This window comes from Schistocerca nitens, chromosome 11 (assembly GCF_023898315.1).
Source record: "Schistocerca nitens isolate TAMUIC-IGC-003100 chromosome 11, iqSchNite1.1, whole genome shotgun sequence".
NCBI lineage: Eukaryota > Metazoa > Arthropoda > Insecta > Orthoptera > Acrididae > Schistocerca > Schistocerca nitens.
In genome coordinates, this window is record NC_064624.1 from 127,460,805 (window position 1) to 127,471,874 (window position 11,070).

Sequence of the window (11,070 nt, forward strand, 5' to 3'; positions counted from 1 at the left end):
GTTGCAGTTATTGAATGTTACTGCAGTAATCCTTGTCAATGGAATCAAAGGTCACTGGCATCGATGGGCAAGAGCAAAATGCTTGATGGATATCAGCTGTTATTAAACATTTATCACTTGCAATATCGGGGAGAAATACAAGGTGCATTCAAGTTTTAAGGCCTCCCATTTTTTTTTTCTAATTAACTACTCACCCGAAATCGATGAAACTGGCGTTACTTCTCGACGTAATCGCCCTGCAGACGTACACATTTTTCACAACGCTGACGCCATGATTCCGTGGCAGCGGCGAAGGCTTCTTTAGGAGTCTGTTTTGACCACTGGAAAATCGCTGAGGCAATAGCAGCACGGCTGGTGAATGTGCGGCCACAGACAGTGTCTTTCATTGTTGGAAAAAGCCAAAAGTCACTAGGAGCCAGGTCAGGTGAGTATGAGGAATCACTTCAAAGTTGTTATCACGAAGAAACTGTTGTGTAACGGTAGCTCGATGTGCGGGTGCGTTGTCTCGGAGAAACAGCACATGCGCAGCCCTTGCCGGACGTTTTTGTTGCAGTGCAGGAAGGAATTTGTTCTTCAAAACATTTTCGTAGGATGCACCTGTTACCGTAGTGCCCTTTGGAACGCAATGGGTAAGGATTACGCCCTCGCTGTCTCAGAACGTGGACACCATCATTTTTTCAGCACTGGCGGTTACCCGAAATTTTTTGGTGGCGGTGAATCTGTGTGCTTCCATTGAGCTAATTGGCGATTTGTTTCTGGATTGAAAAATGGCACCCACGTCTCATCCATTGTCACAACCGATGAAAAGAAGTCCCATTTGTGCTGTTGTTGCGCGTCAACATTGCTCGGCAACGTGCCACACGGGCAGCCGTGTGGTCGTCCGTCAGCATTCGTGGCACCCACCTGGATGACACTTTTCACATTTTCAGGTCGTCATGCAGGATTGTGTGCACAGAACCCACAGAAATGCCAAATCTGGAGGCGATCTGTTCCACAGTCATTCGTCGATCCCCCAAAACAATTCTCTCCACTTTCTTGATCGTGTCGTCAGACCGGCTTGTGCGAGCCCGAGGTTGTTTCAGTTTGTTGTCACACGATGTTCTGTCTTCATTAAACTGTCGCACCCACGAACGCATTTTCGACAAATCCATAACTCCGTCACTACATGTCTCCTTCAACTGTTGATGAATTTCAATTGGTTTCACACCACGCAAATTCAGAAAACGAATGATTGCACGCTGTTCAAGTAAGTAAAACGTCGTCATTTTAAGTATTTAAAACAGTTCTCATTCTCGCCGCTGGCGGTAAAATTCCATCTGCTGTATGGTGCTGCCATCTCTGGGATTTATTGACAATGAATGCAGCCTCATTTTAAAACAATGTGCATGTTTCTATCTCTTTCCAGTCCGGAGAAAAAAAATCAGAGGCTTTAGAACTTGAATGCACCTGGTAGAAGATGTGAAAAAGAATATTAACATAATGTGAACAAATATCCGCAAGGGGCTGAAAAAGTGAAGGCTTGCATGAGGTCAGGTTTTGGAACGTCAGACATATTATACACCGAAGTATTGGACAGAGTTTAGCATCCTCACTGCCACAAGGGGATATGTGGCATCATAATAATTGAGTTTTGTTTTTCGATTTTATGATTACAAGTAAGTTGTTGCATGATTCAGGTCTCATACGAAAGTACAGAGGAGCCAAGAAAAATATAGACACTATTTGGTGGGTAATATCGTTGGATAAGAATGACATTTCGTTGCAATTTTGGGCGGTAGTGTAGTCCATCGTTTCGTCAACAGGTCTTGGCATGCTTTTCGCGGCAGACGTCAGTAAAGCAATGACGTTAGAGAGTCGTTTCAGAAACCTGAGGCCGTATTGGAGTGGTACTGGAAATACAACGGCAATGGCGTAATGTGTACAGAACTCAACCACCAATATGTACAGGAATTTACTCCAGATGAATTTGAAGCCGATGGTACTGTTCAGGATGTTCTGAAGGAAATGTCTGGCAGACAAAATTATCAAGAATGAGGTGACCTAGTTTGGAAGGTAGGAGACGAGGTACTGGCAGAAGTAAAGCTGTGAGTACCGGTCGTGAGTCGTGCTTCGGTAGCTCAGTGGTAGAGCACTTGCCCGTGAAAGGCAAAGGTCCCGAGTTCGAGTCTCGGTCGGGCACACAGTTTTAATCTGCCAGGAAGTTTCATATCAGCGCACACTCCGCTGCAGAGTGAAAATCTCATTCTGGAAAGAATGAGATTTTCGCTCTGCAGCAGAGTGTGCGCTGATATGAAACTTCCTGGCAGATTAAAACTGTGTGTCGGGCCGAGTCTCGAACTTGGGACCTTTGCCTTTCGTGGGCAAGTGCTCTGCCAACTGAGCTACCCAAGCACGACACACGCCCCATCCTCACAGCTTTACTTCTGCCAGTATCTCGTCTCCTACCTTCCAAACTTTACAGAAGCTCTCCTGCAAAGGGCCTGAATTCGAGTCTTGATCAGGCACAAAATGTGCAAGGAAGTTTCATATCAGCGCACACTCCGCTGGAGAGTGAAAATCTCATTCTGGAAACATCCCCCAGGCTGTGGCCAAGCTATGTCTCCGCAATATCCTTTCTTCCAGGAGTGTTAGTTGTGCAAGGTTCGCAGGACAACGCTGTTGTATTCCAATACTTTACTAGGTCACCTCAAAAATCTGTGAAGCAGAGTGCACGTGAAAGTGGGCTAAGACAATCAACTGTATCATGAATTTGAAGGCTGCAAAGTGGAAAGTGTGCATTACAAGGTCGCTGCACGCGTATGAACGAGGACGACCCAGATTGAAGGATGGACTATTGCGAGTGGTTTTAAGAACACTACGCCAGGATGAACGGGGATGGTTATCTGATCTCACGAGGCACAATTCAAACTGAACAGTATTGTATATCACTGCAACTGCATACACTATGCTCCTGAAAATCCTCCTGGACAAACATGTTAACCTACCAGGTGTTAATGTGTGGTGTGGTCTGCCATCAGACAGTTTGATTGGCCCATTGATTGAAGGCACTGAACCTGGTGAGGGGTATCTTCATATGCTGCAAACATCTATTATACCTACCATGGGAGATGTGTTTCCAAATGAAAGATTTTACCTACAACAAGATGGCGCTCTGGCTCATTACCACACAGATGTCAGACCCTAGGTGGATGAAAATCTACCTGGACAATGGATAGGTGGAAGAGCAGCTGTTGAATCCCACCACAGTCTCCAGCCCTTAGACCTGTTGACTTCTACATATGGGGATCTCGAAAAATGAAGTTTATCAACAGAAGCCAGCTACACTGAATGAGCTACAAGAAACTATCGAGGCATCTGGTTTAGCTATCACACCCACGACACTGAGAGCCATAGTTTGGTCAACAGTTCAATGGCATCTATGTTGTTTGGCTGCCAATGGGGGTCATTTTGAACACATAAGATAACCTTCCTTCCCCCCCCCCCCCATCCCCATGCAAGGATTGTAACAGTATGTCATTTTTTCCCCATTAATATCGACTATCATATAGTGCCTACATTTGTATGAATTCTGTCAGTAGTCTGAGAAATCTTTTGGATCAGTGGTTCAGATTTCTGTCAGCAGATTCAGATGTGAAGTCATTCCTTTTCTCCAACTACTCATGATCCATTTCTTCTATTTCATTGTTTTCAGTTGTTTGCGTATGCCAGACAGTGCTAATATAATTATGGCTCAAGCGTTCTCCTGGTTTGAAATGCTGCCTTCACGAAACCGTATCACAAACTGAAAATAATGACAATATTATACTACAACCCCCTATATATCACTCACACAGAGATCATGAGGATAAGACTGGAATAATTGCTGCACAGACAGAGATATTCATAGAATCGGTCATCCCACACTCCATAAGTGAATGGAACAGGAAGAAACTTTAATAGCTGATACAATGGCATGTACCCTCTGCCATGCACCTCGCAGTGGTTTTTATAGATGTAGACGTGGATGCATGTGTGAGTCTCATTAAAATATATTGAATATTTGACATTACGAGGTGCATTCAAGTTCTAAGGCCTCCGATTTTTTTTCTAATTAACCGCTCACGCGAAATCGATGAAACTGGCGTTACTTCTCGACGTAATCGCCCTGCAGACGTACACATTTTTCACAACGCTGACGCCATTATTCCATGGCACCGGCGAAGGCTTCTTTAGGAGTCTGTTTTGACCACTGGAAAATCGCTGAGGCAATAGCAGCACGGCTGGTGAATGTGCGGCCACGGAGAGTGTCTTTCATTGTTGGAAAAAGCCAAAAGTCACTAGGAGCCAGGTCAGGTGAGTAGGGAGCATGAGTAATCACTGCAAAGTTGTTATCACGAAGAAACTATTGCGTAACGTTAGCTCAATGTGCAGGTGCGTTGTCTCGGTGAAACAGCACACGCGCAGCCTTTCCTGGACGTTTTTGTTGCAGTGCAGGAAGAAATTTTTTCTTCAAAACATTTTCGTAGGATGCACCTGTTACCGTAGTGCCCTTTGAAACTCAATGGGGAAGGATTACGCCCTCGCTGTCCCAGAACATGGACACCATAATTTTTTCAGCACTGGAGGTTACCCGAAATTTTTTTGGTGATGGTGAATCTGTGTGCTTCCATTGAGCTAATTGGCGATTTGTTTCTGGATTGAAAAATGGCATCCACGTCTCATCCATTGTCACAACCGACGAAAAGAAGCCCCATTCGTGCTGTCGTTGCGCGTCAACATTGCTTCGAAACATGCCACATGGGCAGCCGTGTGGTCGTCCGTCAGAATTCGTGGCACCCACCTGGATGACACTTTTCGCGTTTTCAGGTTGTCATGCAGGATTGTGTGCACAGAACCCACAGAAATGCCAACTCTGGAGGCGATGTGTTCAACATTCATTTGGCGATCCCCCAAAACAATTCTCTCCACTTTCTCGATCGTGTCGTCAGACCGGCTCGTGTGAGCGCAAGGTTGTTTCGGTTTGTTGTCACACGATGTTCTGCCTTCATTAAGCTGTTGCACCCAGGAACGCACTTTTGACGCATCCGTAACTCCATCACCACACGTCTCCTTCAACTGTCGATGAATTTCAATTGGTTTCACACCACGCAAATTCAGAAAACGAATGATTGCACGTTGTTCAAGTAAGTAAAACATCGCCATTTTAAGTATTTAAAACGGTTCTCATTCTCGCCGCTGGCAGTAAAATTCCATCTGCTGTACGGTGCTGCCATCTCTGGGACGTATTGACAATGAACGCGGCCTCATTTTAAAACAATGCGCATGTTTCTATCTCTTTCCAGTCCGGAGAAAAAAAATCGGAGGCCTTAGAACTTGAATGCACCTCGTATATTAGTGAGAGTGTTATTCTCAGTAAATATTGAACATTTGAGGGCCCTTAACTTCGCAGGGGGACTACTGAAGCTTCTTAATCTTGACTCGTAGACCTCAGATTAAAAATGTTATATTCTCATAATTCCTATTGCATGTTTTTACTATGTTTCGAGGATAGATACACTCATCAGTCAGGACATTATGGCAACCTACCTAATAGCCGGTACGGCCACCTTTACCACGGATAACAGCGATGATGCGTCGTGGCATAAAACCAATGAGGCCTTGGTAGGTTGCTGGAGGCAATTGACACCGCATCTGTGCAAACAAGTCACCTAATTCCCGTAAATTCCGGAGAGGGGGCCAATGAGCTCTGACGCCATGTTCAATCACATCCCAGGTGTCTCCGTTTTGCTTCAGATCTGGAGAACAGGGCGGGTGGGGGGCAACGCATAAATAGGAACTCGCCATTGTTTTCCTCGAATCACTCCATTACACTCCTGGCCTTATGACATGGCGCGTTATCTTGCTGAAAAATGCCACTGCTGTCAGGCTCTGAGCACCATGGGACTTAACATCTGAGGTCGTCAGTCCCCTACAACTTAGAACTACTTAAACGTAACTAACCTAAGGACATCCATGCCCGAGGCAGGATTCGAACCTGCGACCATAGCAGTCGCACGGTTCTGGACTGAAACGCCTAGAAGCGCTCGGCCACCGTGGCCGGCCTGCCGTCAGGAAACATAATTGTCGTGGAGGGGTGTTGTCATGGTGCATTGAATGGGCTCCACTGGACCCAAAGATTTCCACGTGAATTTTCCCCAGCATAACAGCGCTGCCACCAGCTTGTCTCCATCCCGCAGTACAGGTGTCCAGGAGCTGTTCCCCTGGTAGAAGGATTTACTCCCTCCCATCGGTATGATGAAGAAGATATTGGGGTTCAGCAGAGAGTGCAATACTCTGCCAATGTGCCAACATCCACTGCTGACGGTCACTTTCCCATTTCAGTTGTAGTTGCTGTCGTGATGTTAACAGTGGCACATACACGGGCCATTGGCTGCGTAGGCCCATCATCATGAGTGTTTGGTGTGCTGTGTGTTCAGACACATTTGTACTCTGACCAGCCGTAAAGTCTGATATCGCTTTCACCACAGTTCATCACCTGTCCTGTTTCACCAGGCTGTCCAGCCTACGACGTCCGACATCTGTAATGAGAGATAGCCTCCCAATCCTGTGACAACTGGACGTGGTTTCGCGTCCAGGCCTTCACAATCTGCCCTCAGTCAAACTCAGATAGATCATGTGCCTTCCCCATTCTACACCTGCACAGCACGCTCACTGAAACTACACTACTGGCCATTAAAATTGCTACAACAACAAGAAATGCAGATGATAAACGGGTATTCATTGGACAATTTTATTATACTAGAACTGACATGTGATTATATTTTCGCACAATTCGGGTGCATAGATCGAGAGAAATCAGTACCCAGAACAACCACCTCTGGCCGTAATAACGGCCTTGATATGCCTGGGCATTGAGTCAAACAGAGCTTGGATGGCGTGTACAGGTACAGATGCCCGTGCAGCTTCAACACGATACCACAGTTCATCAAGAGTAGTGACTGGCGTATTGTGACGAGCCAGATGCTCGGCCACCATTGATGAGACATTTTCAGTTGGTGAGAGATCTGGAGAATGTGCTGGCCAGGGCAGAAGTCGAACATTTTCTGTATCCAGAATGGCCCATACAGGTCCTGCAATGTGTATTATCCTGCTCAAATGTAGGGTTTCACAGGGATCGAATGAAGGGTAGAGCCACGGGTCGTAACACATCTGAAATGTAACGTCCACTGCTCAAAGTGCCGTCAATGCAAACAAGAGGTGACCGAGACGTGTAAACAATGGCACCCCATACCATCACGCTGGGAGATATGCCAGTATGGCGATGACGAATACACGCTTCCAATGTGCATTCACCCCGATGTCACCAAACACAGATGTGACCATTGTGCTGCTGAAACATAACTTGGATTCATCCGAAAAAATGACGTTTTTGCCATTCGTGCACCCAGGTTCGTCATTGAGTACATCATCGCAGGGGCTCCTGTCTGTGATGCAGCGTCAAGGGTAACCGCAGCCACGGTCTCCGAGCTGATAGTCCGTGCTGCTGGAATCGTCGTCGAACTGTTGGTGCAGATGGTTGTTGTCTTGCAAACATCCCCATCTGTTGACTCAGGGATCGAGACGTGGCTGCACGATCCGTTACAGCCGTGCAGATAAGATGCCTGTCATCTCGAGTGCTAGTGATACGAGGCTGTTGGGATACAGCACGGCATTCCGTATTACCCTCCTGAACCCACTGATTCCATATTCTGCTAACAGTCATTGGATCTCGACCAACGCGAGCAGCAATGTCGCGATACGATAAACCACAATCACGATAGGCTACAATCCGACCTTTATCAAAGTCGGAAACGTGATGGTACACATTTCTCCTCCTCGCACGAGGCATCAGAGCAACGTTTCACCGGGCAACGCCGGTCAAGTGTTGTTTATGTCTGAGAAATCGGTTGGAAACTTTCCTCATGTCAGTGCGTTGTAGGTGTCGCCACCGGCGCCAACCTTATGTGAATGCTGTGAAAAGCTAATCATTTGTATATCACAGCATCTTCTTCCTGTCGGTTAAATTTCGCGTCTGTAACACGCCATCTTCGTGGTGTAGCAATTTTAATGGCCAGTAGTGTACAGGGACTGTGCGTGTGTCTGACTAGCAGACATTCCTTGCCAGGTGACACTGCTATCGTTGGATGGGTTTATACCAGTCTTAAGTCGTTGGTCATAGTGCTCAGGGTAAATCGAGATGCTCAGTTAAGACTATTAATTAGGTCCAGTCTTGATGTACAGAATACCAGAATTATTTAAACTAAGTCTCAGCCTAGTTAGAATGTGTACCATTTCTGTAGTATAGATGATACATGTACATTTTTGAAAGTGGCCATAACGTGTCTCTACTTACGTGCTCAAGCATGGCCGTAAAAGGGAACTGAGAGTAAGTATGGGTCTGTTACTAAACAGTTTAGACAAAAAGAGAATAGAAGCTTTCGAAATGTGGTGCTACAGAAGAATGTTGAAGATAAGATCACGTAACTAGTGATAAGGTACCGAACTGAACTGGGGATGGACGAAATTTGTGGCACAATTTGACCAAAGAAGGGATGAGTTGGTAGAGGACACATTCTGAGACAACAAGGGAAGCGTAGGAGGTAAAAATTGTAGAGGGAGACCAAGAGATGAATACAGTAAGCAGATTCAAAAGGATGTAGGTTGCAGTAGGTACTGGGAGATGAGGAAGCTTGCACAGGATAGAGCAGCATGGAGAGCTGCATCAAACCAGTCTCAGGACTCAAGACCACAACAACAACAACAACAATGGCGATAGAAGCAGAGTGATATGTTTTTGGATTGTACCATATTTAATTTTTAAGAATTGAAAATATAATATTTAACCTTACCTCTCAACAAGCTAAGTTTCTTGTAATGTTTAATTTAAATAAATACACCATGAGAAACTGTTACGTGTTGCTCAAGGAAAAACACTATGAAATTCCGCTTCTTCGACACAGATCTTTTCTCAAAATTATGACTCCACATAAGTACAAATAAATAATGCAGTGAACAGCACATTTCACATTGTTTATAATAAGCTGTTTTCAGATCGACTGGTATTCAGAAAGAAGCTCAAAAATTCTAAATTGCATCAAGGTAGTCCTGTGTGTGGTAATGTCAAAATTGGGCCCTCGACACTACTTGCGATGTTGCTGAACTGTGCTTTTCATAGTCTACTAGAATCGCTCAGTGATAGTAAACGAGAATGCAGTATTAGCGCATTCTATAGTGACGACACACTCTGCTGCGAAAGTTGTTGCCGTTTGGCAACTGGAGCAACATTAACGCTTCGAATGGTGATAAAGCACAGTCACATGCGTCGCCAGGGTAATATTTGTTTTTCATCCCTTTTCTATGTGACATACGAAATATATAGTTTATTATTTTGCCTCCTGTGTAATATCGGAAGACATGACCTATTGCGAATTAAATGTAAAAAAATCAAATCTTACTAATTCAGTGACATAAGCTACAGCTTACACATGAAGTAATACCGGGTGTCCATAAAGACCGGGAACACTTTCATTCATTTATTGCACAAGAACCCAACATTGTACAGAAATCATACATATGTCAAACTGAAGAGAAACCCTAAAAAGGTTTTTCATATCTACCGCCACAGCTTAAGCCTGTCTCACACGGAGCAAGGTTCGCCGCAAGTTTGCATGCCTGCTGGCTTGCAGGGAAAGGAGCCGGTTATCTGCCATGCCGAAGCTCTCCCATGGTGCAAGATCGGCAGCTAGTTGTGTCGCGATCGGCTGCATGTTGTATCGAACAAAGATGGCTGCTTCAGGTACAGATGTTCAGAGCAAACTGGCGTTATTAGCTGTTTTGGTGCTAAATGATGCAGAAATGCATTATAATGAGAGAAGAAGAAAGAAAGAATGGACGAAAAACTGGATTAAGAGGAGAAAAGCTGGAAAAAGCGTGCTCTCCATGCTTCATAAAGAATTGAGGTTAGTTCGCATAACACCTACTTTTGTTTGAAAAGTATCACCATTTCATTACTGTTTGACTTTATAAATATACCAATAATGACTGTTATATATGACTTTACTTTATAGGATAGAAGATCGTACATCCTTTGCAAATTTTATACAAATGGTCGAACAAGACACATGGCACTTGCAACTCTTTCGAGTACTTCTGCACGCAAGTGTTTATTATAATAGTTTGCACTTTTCACGACGTACAGACACTGTTCTTCCCTACAAGTACATATCAATGCTTCAATCGCTTCCTTGGACTACTGCGGTGCCATTATTTAATAATTATAAGAACTTCCTACCGCACCTCACAACAGCAGAAAAGCGACTATGAACAAAGGCTTCCCGCCCAAGCCTTCCGCATCTGACGTCACAAACGAAATGTCTCATGATTGGCCAATGCAGGTAGCACGCAGGGAACCTTACAAGAAAAATAGCACCGGACCTATCCTGGAAATCTTACAAGGTTCCCAGAAAGGTAGCCCGCTAGCAGATGACGGAGCCCGCAAGGTAGCCGTCGCGCGAGCCAGCAAGGAAACGTACAGCGAATCTTGCTCCGTGTGAGACGGGCTTTAGTTCGGTAATTTTGCCGATAGCGCTAGTCGCAAACTTGGCGAGTTCAGGTGTGGAGCGAGCTTTCTGTGTGTTGTTTGGCAAAAAAAAAGTGTTCTACATTTGTTCAACGGATGTTTAGAACCAAGTGCAGTAAGAAGCCACCAACAAGGAAGGCCATTTACCACTGGCACAACAAATTTTCATTTCTTGTAGAACCTTAACATACATAGGATAAGCTAACATATCCATTCCATTAAATAAAAGAGACATCGACAAATAAAGGGCATCTACCACTATTGGCAAATGTAAATATAAGTTATGTACATTTAAGAACACTACATCTCCATCCCATGTCAATATACAGTGTGGGAGCAATTGTGTAGGTACATGGTGAAAGACCCCTTAGTATGGTAAAGCTAAAATTTATTAAAAAATGAAACAGCGATAACAACAGAATCGAAGACCATCTATAAGCTTCGGCAAAGACATTAGTTATGAATGCACAATA

The 11,070-nt window shown here is 44.7% G+C and overlaps 1 non-coding gene across 1 annotated transcript; it reads left to right on the forward strand.

The window, feature by feature from the left end:
* Nucleotides 1-2,105: 2,105 nt before the first annotated feature.
* Nucleotides 2,106-2,179, forward strand: Trnas-uga (transfer RNA serine (anticodon UGA)). The gene has a single exon. It is a non-coding gene; the product is annotated as a tRNA-Ser (tRNA).
* Nucleotides 2,180-11,070: the final 8,891 nt, after the last annotated feature.